Here is a 12,722-nt window from a genome sequence, read left to right on the forward strand (position 1 = left end):
TCCGACATTATAAAATTGCATTCAGATTTGAAAATTGGTCTGGCCAGTTGAGAACATTGGTTTTGTGGGTAGTAGTAGTACCCATTTAGTTGATCTGGATGAATTTTATGGATTGTTGTGATTCATCAAAGCCTGAGTTCCTTGTAAGAAAGGGTGTTCCATGATGCAAACTAGGTGATCAAGGACCCGTAGATGCTAAACAAATCAAAACAATCAAGACATTTCAATTTGGGTTCTATTTAAACATCAGTTGTGGCCTGTTAATGTCAATGTTGTTGTAGTGAAGTACCCCAAGTTGGGGTCAGTTCTCCATTCCTAAAAGTGGTTAGGGATGGCAGTAGGAATGGCAGTGGGTAGGAATGGCACTTTTAGGAATGGCAATGTGTACCCCCCAAAGTTGTCAGTTGCAATTGTTGTCCATGAAACACGTTTTGTGTTATTGGCATTATAGTACATTAATGCAATGGTGTGTGCAGCAACAAACTAGACACAGATGATACACTTTTGTTTGGGACAACACACTGTGCAAAAAAAAATACACTTAACCCCCACCCACAACTCTCTGTCCAACAGTGTCGGTCTTGCTCCTTCTTTTTCACTATATTTTGATATCTTATGTCATTTCTGTCGGTCTCTGTTTCTCTCTATCCTCATTTTTCTCTCATTCCCAGCTCCCTCGTCCCTCCACCACCAGATCCTTGCTCACAGAGTTTCCTGTGTCTTTACACAGCAGATCATTACTGCCTGAACACTATCTGTAGCTTTTGCATAATGGTCTGGGTCCGGCCAGCTATATCTGGAGACCAAACAATGGTGCCGGATTGTTGGCCTGTTTTCTACGACGCTAGTCTGCGTATCAGCTGACTTCGATGACCAAGATTATAATAGCTTTGTTGCGTTTTCATTCACTTCGATATGGTATGTGTGTGTTCCCCTTGTTTTCATTCTACAACTTGTCCTCCTCAGCCCTCATGAGGAAAATCCTGGAAAGTGACAACAAGCAAATTATCCTCACTTTCCAAGGGACTACTACTCTACTTTAGACTTACATCTTAAGTTTAGGATTGTGGTTAGAATTAGAGTTTGGATAAGAGATAAGGTTACACATGTAGTGTCGTGGGATCAAGTTAGTTGTGGGGGAATGAATGTAGTGGATGAGGTTGTACAAAGTAACACAAACCGGCATGTGTCATGCCTAATTTATACTCCATATCTGACTTTGTCACTTCCCGACAAGAACAAGATCTTCAAACTAACAACATGTCGCATTGAGCTGTTGTCAGACCTAGACCTTCCAAACGGCATGTTTCAAATGTATAATTTGGTTTCTTCAATTTTAAGTACAGAATAACTGGGCATGGCCACAGATGAATACAGTGAGTATCATCATCAGAATGTCTGGACCACCAAAGGAACATTTTAAGCCAGTTTGTTTTCTTTACTGTGTTACTTGGCGGGCGGCTTACCTGACATTATTGATATCAGATTCATCCTAACGTGGTAACCTTCGCCTAGCAGTGGTTAACAGCTGCTGAGAAGAATTATGAGTGCAGCATTTGCAATGCTTTGACCCATAAGCAGTGAAGGCAGGTTTGTGTATGCTTATATGGTGGCATGGGCAGCCTGTAGCTACAGCCCGCTAGAGAAGAGTCCTCTGCAACTGGAAGAGCCACATTCAAGACCTGTATCTGCCTACTGAAACAGCTCCAAGAGTTGCTATTCTTTGGTTGATCATGTGCATGGCCATCTAAGTTACAACTACAGGGATCAATGCAGTATCGTAAAATGTCATGTGTATACTTTCCTCTTTTACAGCATATAAGTTGCAGCCACGGATGGAGTGAAGGGTATAGCTAACTATCTATGGCCTAAATGTTAGCGTTTGGTGAGTTATGTTGTATTGGTGATGGTGGTTAGGCTTGTGGTATTACCAAACTTCCTCAAACTTCACTTCTGTCATATCATGGCCAAGGTTATATGCACAAAACATACAAGTGCTACTTGTGTATTTACAAAAACATGCTTAAAAAAGATGCAAAAGGATTAAGCCATATGTTTATTGCAGGTAGGATTTCATAAAACACCCATCAAAGGAACGAAAAGACAAGAAAACAAAGCACATAGAATATACCTGTAAATTAGTATACACATATATGATATGTATATCATATAGTATATGAACATGAACAACCGTAAGGCAAAACATATTTCTGCAATGGAGCTGGAGAGCCATATGCAACCAATAATGAGAGTAACCATTAATTGCGACCGTAGGTCGCATTTTAACTATGCAAAGTTGACTGTTACATCTTGGTCAGCCGGGTAACGCCTCAATGTCTATAGCTAACCTATGACATCACATTGTGACATCACATTCCGTCCTTGTCCCTTGTATGCCCATATATGGAGATCCCTGATGTCATCAATATTATGCCCATAGCTTGGAATGCCCATATATGGACATTGTGTGAGTCTCTCATATGGTCTATAACATAAGACATCTATGATGTCAGATGTCAGTCATATCCATATTTGGGAAAATATTTTGTCCACATTTTGTCCAACTTAAAAACAATCAACCGCAACTCGAATCACACTTGCAAATGAATTCCGTCCTGCGCGACTTTCGCCCTTAGGCATCTTACTGGCATTCTATTTAAATAGTGGCTTGATCAACTGCTTTACACCAAACCCTCATGTCAGTTGGAAAACGAGTCATTACTTAGATTTGATGTAATACGTCTAATGTGTCGGACTAAGAGGATATGCTGCATTACAGACGGGACTTTGACAGCTTTTCCATCACCTATAAGAGGTTTATAACCAATCAGCTTAGTTTCAGTACGGGTCATATTTCCACAGCGATGGAGGGCCCCGCAAAGTCACCTTGGGGAAGCTGGCTTCCTCCTGGAATACAGTTACATCTCCCAGTCCCCAGATGGGAGGTTATGGAAAAATACTTATGATTAGCCTTGTTAGACAGCAGCAGAATGGATGGAAGGAAGGAAGGAATGGAGCAACCTGGACAATATTTCAACATGGACTAGCAGTAAACATTGTGAATCTCATTGTTAAATATAATTGACTGTTAGACTAGTTTTTAAGTGAATGTTGTCTAGCTTCTGTATTTTGTTTTTCAAGGTTTCAGTAGACATACTTGGCTACTGGCCACATTTACCTACTATATTGGCATACACCATAAGTCTGATTCTCCAACGATGTTCAATCCACTCAGCCAGGACCACTTTAGTAACTAAGCTATTAGGTTTGTGCTCAAATAAGCCTGTATCTGCTTGAATCGAATTCGTTTTCACATGTTAAAGCATAAAAAATGGCACAATGGCCACCTTTTTTGTATTTCTATCTTCTGATATTATGAATTCATTAGCAGCTATGTTATTCAGTGTTTTGAGCATGCCAGTTAGTGTGGGCCAAGGCCAAAATGTCTAGAATCGGGTTTGTCTGCTCAGAAGTAGACTCGTCAAATCACAGCTGATGCCACTACATGACATCATATGACATCACAACCAGGAAATGCAAAACTCATGGAAAACTCATGGAAGTGTGAAAGTTGAGTAATTGCGACCATAGGTCGCAAGTTTACTATGAAAACCAGCACATCTTGTCTGCGTATCTGTAGGTCACGCCTGACACTGTGGTTCCCCTGACACATCACTGTGACATCACATGTGATATCACAGGTGACATCACCTATGTAAAAGTCCATATATGGGTATGGGTAACTGGTAACTAATTGCTGGCAATACAGGGGTATAATGTAGTGTACGTAAATGATTGTAATGTAGCAGCAACATGGCTAGAATAGACAAAAGTTTCCTTAATTCAAAGATGGGCGGTCCAATATCCAGACTGACCAGACATGTTTGTAAAATTCTGTTTTCAGCTGTATTGCTTGCTTGCCGGTTTTCCAAATCTTCTGTGCCAAACTTGAATATCGTGGGATTTAAAGCGACACTTCCAACTAGCTACATGTAGCTACAAAAAAAGCACCGTCATATTTTAACAAATCTAAATAGCCAGCCAGCCACAACCCCGGCTGGCCAGGGCGAGGCAGTATAGAGACCAGGATTACTGCATGTTTTTTTTAGGGTACTTACCGTAGGAGACACAGGGAGAACATGCAAACTCCACACAGAAAGTCCCTTTTGCCAACCTCACCTAGGGTATGGGCACTGATGACACAGAGGAGAGAACACGCTCCCAGTGCCCATAGTGTCCCCGGCAGGAATCGAACCCATTCTAGCTGTGAGGCGACAGCACTACCGTGCCCCATTGGCCCCAATTTTAACGAAAAGTAGCCTTCATAGTTCATTCCCAGTTCAGCTGTGGCTGAAGATTTCCCAAATTTCTCCATACAAGTGAGAAAGGGTCTTCTTTAGTTTCCCTAACATTGTTCTCGTGAAGCAGCTTTGTACTTATTGGTCAAGTATTTATAAAGATTGCTATTCCCATTTGCCCAAAGGAGACATAGACCCTCACCTCACGTGTCCACCACCAGTTTGTCAATGCCAGGACGATGCCATCCAGTTTTTCCTAGTATAGTTAGGGTCTTGCCACTTGGCTTCATTCATAAACTGCTTACCTGACCTAGTAATTTACTATCAAGTTGCATAGAGAGGCCACACTGTTATGTCTTCTTGGGGCACTGAATATTTGATATAAAATGCTGTTAGCGAGCTGAACGGTAGGTTTCTCGTTGGAGGATGGGTGAGCCAAACTCCGAGTGCGATTGGTCAGTTAGCTATGGGATGTTAGCTATAGCTCTATTCTGCAAGTTTATGACCTTTGTGGGACACACAGTGTGCAGCCTAGACATGTGAGCGTTGCCAATAACTACAGCTGATTGACGGATAGCCGATCAGACTTTCCCTCGGGGGGCCTCAAGTGTCAATAGTCCTGAATAAATTCCCCTCACCCCGCTGACTAATGATCTGCTTCTCACATTCTGTCTGTATATCTTTCCATCTCACTCTCCCCTCGAAAATTCTGGCATGCACTTTGTAGAGTGCTACTATATGGACATTTCTTTAAAGTATGTCTTGTACTGTCCCTGTGCACACACATTTTATCCATTTGTAACTCTGAGAGTGTACAGTGTAACCAAATGGGCTCCTATCGGCCTATTTGGTTACATTTTGTGTACACCCTCTGCTCGAGTTAAATTAGTTGAGGACTTTACTGTACAGCATGTAAAGTCCTTTTGTAGGCTCGCTACCATGATTGACAGTACAGTATACATACTGCAATTCTTAAAATGGCCAGTATTTGTCACCACCAAGAGTAAGACTTCTTCTAGCTGTCCAACTTCATTTATTCATACATTCATGTATTTCTTTTGTATTTCTTCCTGATAAACAAGTCATTTAAGTATACTTTCCCAGAAAGCGATTCATGTCCTGTGCATGGGGTGTGGAGCAGAGTTTGTCAAGCAGGCCTGGGGTGTGGTCTATTCAGTCCTTATCAGAGGAAGTGAGGCTGCTCTTATCACACATGGCTGGGCTGCCCTCACTGGCCCTTTTATCTGTTACACATGATGCGCTGGATTCCTAGCCCGATAACCGACCCATTGCGAGGTTGTAATGTACACTACACAGTAAAAAAAACTATTCTAACTCGGGAGTTTGCAAATGTAACCTGTAAGTGTCAATTTGGTTGCTATTTGTAGCGCAGTCTTGAGTTAAAAATGATAAACTAATACTGGGGAGTTTACTGTGTAGAATAGATAATACAGACAGGTCATCTGGGTTAGGTCTGCTTGCTAGATACAGATACCTTTGCTTGTGATGCTAGCTATAGGGCCTGCTAGCTTTTTGAAGATGTTACTACTTATTGCGACCGTAGGGAGCTACTTACTGTAGAAACCTCCACCGGCTGTCTGTGAGTGAGTCCGTCACACTTTTTCCCTGCTTATATCTCCGCACCCGTTGACCCGATCCATGCCAGATTTTACACACACACTCCTTGCCTGCCAAACTACAACCTCCAAGGACCCCCGGAGCCCCAGGGACCCCCAGGTCCCTGGGGGACCCCCAGATGTAAAAAATGACCAAATGTGCAAAAATGACCACCCCAACGGGGCTGCTCACGGGGAATTCCCGGGGACCACCGACTCCTGGTGCTCCAGAACGGATGCAAAAGTGGTGGCGCCCCCAGTGGAGGACCCCCTGCCACTGCAGCGCACATAAAATGCCGTAACTCGGGCTAGGAACGTCCGGGAGAGCCGGGGCCGGTACCTATTCGTCCGCCAAGGCAACGCGGAGACCCCACCCCTCATTTCTCACATGGCCCTATTGTAGCGCCACCTTCAGGCCGATTTTTAAAACACATTTTTGGACACTGCTCCTACAGTTTTTGCCCTAAAATCACGAATATCACTACACCGCATGTCTACACTCATGTCATCAACATGGATCAGGAAGATTTTGGAAAAACAAATTTTTGCCCTATTTGTGGAGATAAGCCACCTACGGTCGCTTATCTCCCCATTAGGGAGTCTTACTGGTGAATAATGATTATAGTGTTTCTTACGTGTGTGTGTGTGTGTGTGTGTGTGTGTGTGTGTGTGTGTGTGCGTGTGCGCATAAACAGAATTAGTGCTTGTATGTCTGTTTGTGTACATGAATGTGTTCCCAGAATTAGATGTGCACATGAACAGAATTAGCTATTCATTCAGCACTCCTCGACCTTGTGTGTGTGTGTATTTGTACCTGAATGTGGGCTGCTCATTTCCTAGAGCAGTGGTTCCCAAACGTTATAACTCAAGACCCAAAAGAGAAATTAGATGTTTGCCTGCGACCGAAACTAGTGAGAATAGCAGATCTATGAGCTATGTTGTAGATTTGCTTGTAGATCTTTGTTTTGTTTTAATGAAATACTTTTGAAACATGTTGGAATTGTTTTTAATCGATGAAAAGTATTTTTTTAGTTTTTTATGTAGGCCTAGGAAACAAAAAGAAGGGACTATTTACTCGTGAGTCGTGACCAATAAAACTTGGTCCGTTACCCAAACGTGGGTCCTGACTCCTGATCCACTGTTTGGGAAACGGTGCCCTAGCTGCTGATTGTGGCTGGCTGGCTGTCTGTCTGTCTGTGTGTGTGTGTGTGTTCCAGCATAGTGCTGCTGGCTGGCTGTGTGTTCCATGTCCAACACAATGCCGCTGGTTGTGGCTGTCTGTCTGTCTGTCTGTGTCCAACACAGTGCTGCTGGTTCTGGCTGGCTGTCTGTGTGTCTGTCTGTCTGTCTGTGTGTCCAACACAGTGCCGCTGGTTGTGTCTGTCTGTCTGTCTGTCTGTCTGTCTGTCTGTCTGTCTGTCTGTCTGTCTGTCTGTCTGTCTGTCTGTCTGTCTGGCTGTGTGTCCAACACAGTGCTGCTGGTTCTGGCTGGCTGGCTGTCTGTGTGTCCAACACAGTGCTGCTGGTTGTGGCTGGCTGTCTGTGTTTTCCAACACAGTGCCGCTGGTTGTGGCTGGCTGGCTGTGTGTTCCAACCACAGATTGCAGGGCTGCGTCTACAGACAGTGTTTTAAACATGGGTCACGAGACGGCACAGAATGTGACAAGTTCATCTCAGGGAGTTGATAGCCGGGATCATGTATCTCAAACCACATGGTCTTATTTAGCTCAGAATCTAACCTTATTTCTGTTGGAGAGCTGTGTGTGTGTGTGTGTGTGTGTGTGTGTGTGTGTGTGTGTGTGTGTGTGTGTGTGTGTGTGTGTGTGTGTGTGTGTGTGTGTGTGTGTGTGTGTGTGTGTGTGTGTGTGTGTGTGTGTGTGTGTGTGTGTGTGGCGCTAATAACTGTCCTTGTCATGTTCAAGCCACTTGTGTAGTGTATTGTATGTAACTTAAAGGTTATGGACTCAATATACTTTGAGTGCTGTGTGTGCTTTAGGCTGCTTCAGTTAACTTCTGTCAGGTTTACTTGGGGACTTGAATGTAAATTCTATTTTAACATAATCTTTATTGAAGGACTGTCACAGCTTGCAGAATAAGATAAATAAACAGTGATGAGAAAGAAACCACTCTAGTTTTCTGACAGAAAGAAAACACACAAGACAAACTCTCCCAACAAACCTAACATTGTCAAAGTATACTTGACAACTTTAATGTAAATTCGAATTTGATTTAGTGGATTAAAAAAAGCATTACCTGTAAGTGTGTACGTGCGTGCATGTCTTAAATGTCTCATGTGATGAACATAATAATGCGATGGACCTTTTTTAATGGACCTTTTTTAAGTCAATTTGAATTTAAGGTGCATTAATGTATCTGTATGGAGTCTCTAGTCTAGTACATGGGTTTGCTGCTCTGTTTTTACTGTTCTGTCTATCACCCTGTATGTCATTCAGTCAGTTTTGTGAATGTGTGGGTGGGTGCTGGTGAACCAGTCTTGCCACCTGTGTGTGTGTGTGTGTGTGTGTGTGTGTGTGTGTGTGTGTGTGTGTGTGTGTGTGTGTGTGTGTGTGTGTGTGTGTGTGTGTGTGTGTGTGTGTGTGTGTGTGTGTGTGTGTGTGTGTGTGTGTGTGTGTGTGTGTGTGTGTGTGTGTGTGTGTGTGTGTGTGTGTGTGTGTGTGTGTGTGTGTAAGCGAAACATCAAATCGCTGAGGCTGTCTGAGCTAAAGCTAATTATGTAACAACGCCTTCATTCACTCCAACTCTCTTCATCATTCTCACGCTGTTGTCGTCTTTCCTGCTGCCTCTCTCCATCTCCCTTGTTATCTTTCCCTCTGTCGCTCTCTCTTCCCCTCTCTCGTTCTTCTCTCTGCCTTTTTTACCTCTCTTTATTTTCTCTTCACCCACCCACACAGGCCAGGCATCACTGGAATATGCAAACAGTGGTGTATCCTGTTTGTGTCACAGGTCATTCATGTAGATCACTGTCGTGTCATTGTGATGCAGCCAAGGGTGGTGGCTGCCATCCTTGAGAAGGCTTTGTATTCGACTGTATGACATCCAATTGCCCTGTTGTTGTCATACTTTGTTATTGTATTGTTCAAAAAGAAAAAGTGGCTTGATGTTAATCAAATAGTCTAAACTATAGAGGCGACATTGGTTTTGTATACAACAGTTATTTCCGGTTAATGAATTTGATTGTACAAGAGGCATTCCAGCATAGCTAGCTAGTCCACTAGCTACTAGCCTGTTATTATACACACCCAGTCTGGGCTGACTATTTTGTATTTTTGTTGATGGAGTCCTGAAAAACCTAGGTTATATTTGTTGCCGGAACCAAATCAACGACAACATCATTGACAAAATCATAAACTGTTGTCTGCCATCATGAGTCATGACTTGATAAATAATTTAGTTTATGGTCAAGGTCAAATGGATCTTGAATGGATCGAATCACAGCCTTTATCTACACACAGTGTAACGCACTCCCTGACTGTTGTTGTGTGATGTTACTTAACCCATTTAAAGCTGGGAAAGCATCTGTCATTTTAGATTTTTAGCTCAAAAGCATTATTTTATACTATACTAGCTAATCAAGATAGCGAGCTTGTACTAGATTCTTAGACTTTGGCCGGAGAAAGAGTGATGGTGACACATCCATTTTTAAATTCTCCAACATTGTAAATTGTGTAGAATAAATAAATAAATACAATTTGTGTCATAGCCTGCGACACATTTAGGGGTGGGCGAAGTATGTAACTCTGACTGTATACAAATGAAACCAAATGGACCCGCTGTCAGAGTTAAGTGGAGAGTTGGAGACCTTGACATTTTAAAGTTTGAGAAATGATGATTTTGACCAAAATGCAGGTTTAATTGAATTCTGCAATGAATCTCTGTATTAACGATTAAACAGGATTTTTTACAAGGCTCCGTATCACAATATACAGTATATACGATACCTTTGAAAAGGCATATCGTGGAGTCATTGTATCGTCTCAACGATAATTATCACCATATCGCCCACCCCTAGTCATAGCCTGCGAGGCTGCGACACATTTATTGGGGAGGTGCCAGCCCAGGTGGCTTGTGTAAACACAACGGGTGTGTGGTTCCTTTAATGCTACACTATGGATTCCAAATGCAAAAAAATAAATAACTGAGGAAAACAAAGAATGTAATAGTTAGTGCAGACGTGCAAAGAGATGTTTGCTTTCACTGCCAACGCTGCTGGATGATTACCTATATGTTTCATCTGCTGTGAGAAGTAGGGATGGGACCATAAGCCATATTATCGTTTATCGTGATAAAAAACACTCAAGATAATCGCATTGTGGAGATTTAATTTATCGTGATATCGTCCTCCGTCATGCACTGGGAACAATTCACCTTTTATTTGCCGAGCTGCATATCTGGTACCACTTAATTACCACTATAATTGGTAAAAGGTACTTTTTTTCACTCTATCAAATGCCTTTGCCAAAAGATAGCCGATCTACAAGCTCGCAACGCGACGCGTTGTGAGCTTGTAGATCCACTATTTTCTTTTGCAAATGTTCCACCCCAGGATAATGGATTTTGATTATCATGATATCATAAACCGCAATTTCTTTTGTCGCAATAATCGTGATATGAAATTTTCATATCGTCCCATCCCTAATGAGAAGTTATCATATTTAATGAATGCTTGTTTACATGTATTTGTATTCTGCTCCAGACAGATTTTGTATTTATTTTTTGGGTCCAAAATGTCTCTTGACATTTAAGGTTTGCGACCCCTGAGCTAGGTTATTCTCAGTATTTGTGTGTGTGCACGTGCAAGCATATACTGTAAGTGAATGCATTTAACACATGCCCTGGTACAACACCTCCCACCCTAGAGCCTGGCCCCAGTAAAGGCATGACTTTAGACGCCCTCAAACATTCTGTCACTGCGTCAGTCCAACTAATACAGCTACCCATTAGCAAGCTTTCGTCTTCATACTTAAGAGTTGTCCCGACTCCCGATACCAGCGACAGAAAGGCTTCTAATACAGCCAAAAATGCTGGATCGGGTGTCAGAACTGACATCTGTAATCCTAATCTTTAAAGATTTACAGTATGCTATTTAAGAGATTGTTCAGGTAACCCTAAGACATAGTTGATAGTAAGGCTGAACGATTAATAGTTTTTAAACCGAATCACGATTTGGAACAATGCAATTAGCGACTAGCGAGTCGCAAAGGCTGGGATTTTGCGATTTATTTTTATAATCATAATGTGCAACGGCAGCGAGCGAGTCTGACCCAATGTTTAACTATTATCGTCTGACCCTGTGTTTACAACAATGCAGCAAATCGCCAAAGACAGCTGATCCACAAACACATAGTGTGTGTCTATGTCGGCGGGCGACACGGCGGATTAATGAATGAGCATAATGATTAGGCATTGTTGATGTTTATGGGCTTTCCACTCCTCCAGAGGAACCACTGCGATGTAACAGCAGTGTGATAAAAGTTGTTATTTCCGTTCCAACAGAGTACTCCATGGCTGCAGATAGTGAATGTTCTTGTTTAAAGTCCTTAAATACTTATGCATAGATTAAAAGCTACCGTTTGTCGTAAGCTAAACCCGGAACTGAAAGTGATGTTGTCTGTGCTCCCCCTCCCACCGTCCAATGCACACATGTGAAACATGGTGTGTGTCATATGGTGCATTTTTTGCCTTGATTAAAGCAAGGCAGCGACATTATGGTAAATTCTTCCTTGACAATAATGAGAGGCAGACTATTGACCATATTCACACCGCGGCCGTCTTGGATCACATGACCACATGGGGTGGCAAGCAGCCAATCAGAAGCTTACGTGGGCAGGTCTTGCCCAGTGTCATATAAATAGAGAGATTTATGACACTTCCCATTGTAAGCGTGGAAAGCGGACATGACGTCACTATTTAGCGTACTAGTGTCTGGTGATATTCCTTCCTGCTGCTTTTCAGCCTCATCCAACTCCATTGTAACCAAGGCATTTTCACTCGCTGGCAAGTAGACTAAATCACGTCTTTTTCCCCTTTTAACGCATTCACGGGCCTCTCCAAGTTAATTTAAGTACATTTTAAAGTCAATCAAGTAAATAATTTAAAAGTCAATAAAGTCAAATTTCTTACATTAAACATTAACTAGAGCCGATTACGTGAAATAATAGTGTTGCCTACCTTGGAGAATGCACTAAAAGGGTGAAAAAGACGTGATTTAGTCTACTTGCCAGCGAGTGAAATACAATGGAGGTGAACGGGGCTGAGGCATTGCCATGCTGACACCCAATGTTTTTTTTGTTTTTTTTTTAAGAAAACGGGTAGATCCCAGTTTCTGAGAATTATGAACGACTGGGTTTGCAGAGCATGCCCACACTTATAAGTCACGAACCAAGCCCTACGAAGATCACAAGACTGTATTATTGCATATCATACTCAACTGTTTTGAGAGATTAAAAGAACAGACTACCTGGTATTTTTCTATTCCCTCATCATCAGATTACTGTGCTACATTTAAATGATTTTAGCAGAGTGCTTCAATGGATTGATATAATTTATATTGTAATATGAGACCGTATATACAGTTGTCTGGGATTTTGATGATCATATACTGTAGCTTAAATGTTTTGTCCAGAATGATGATCTATCAGAGTCAAAAAATGCCTCTACCTGTTTGGTTATTATGGTTTTGAAGTTTTTATCTTTCCAATTTCAGTTTTAAGTAGCTTTAAAAAGGTTGGCTAATGTAGTATTTATTTTTTGTAAATGCTTACCTTTTTATTTGAAAAGCTCCGAAAAA

At 42.0% G+C, this 12,722-nt stretch overlaps 1 protein-coding gene across 1 annotated transcript in view; it reads left to right on the forward strand.

Moving 5' to 3' along the window:
- The window catches only part of spred2b (sprouty related EVH1 domain containing 2b), a 35,149-nt gene that overhangs the window by 3,616 nt on the left and 18,811 nt on the right, over positions 1 to 12,722 (forward strand). The window lies entirely within an intron of this gene.

Source organism: Nannobrachium achirus, assembly GCF_963921795.1.
Source record: "Nannobrachium achirus genome assembly, chromosome: 13".
Taxonomy (NCBI): domain Eukaryota; kingdom Metazoa; phylum Chordata; class Actinopteri; order Myctophiformes; family Myctophidae; genus Nannobrachium; species Nannobrachium achirus.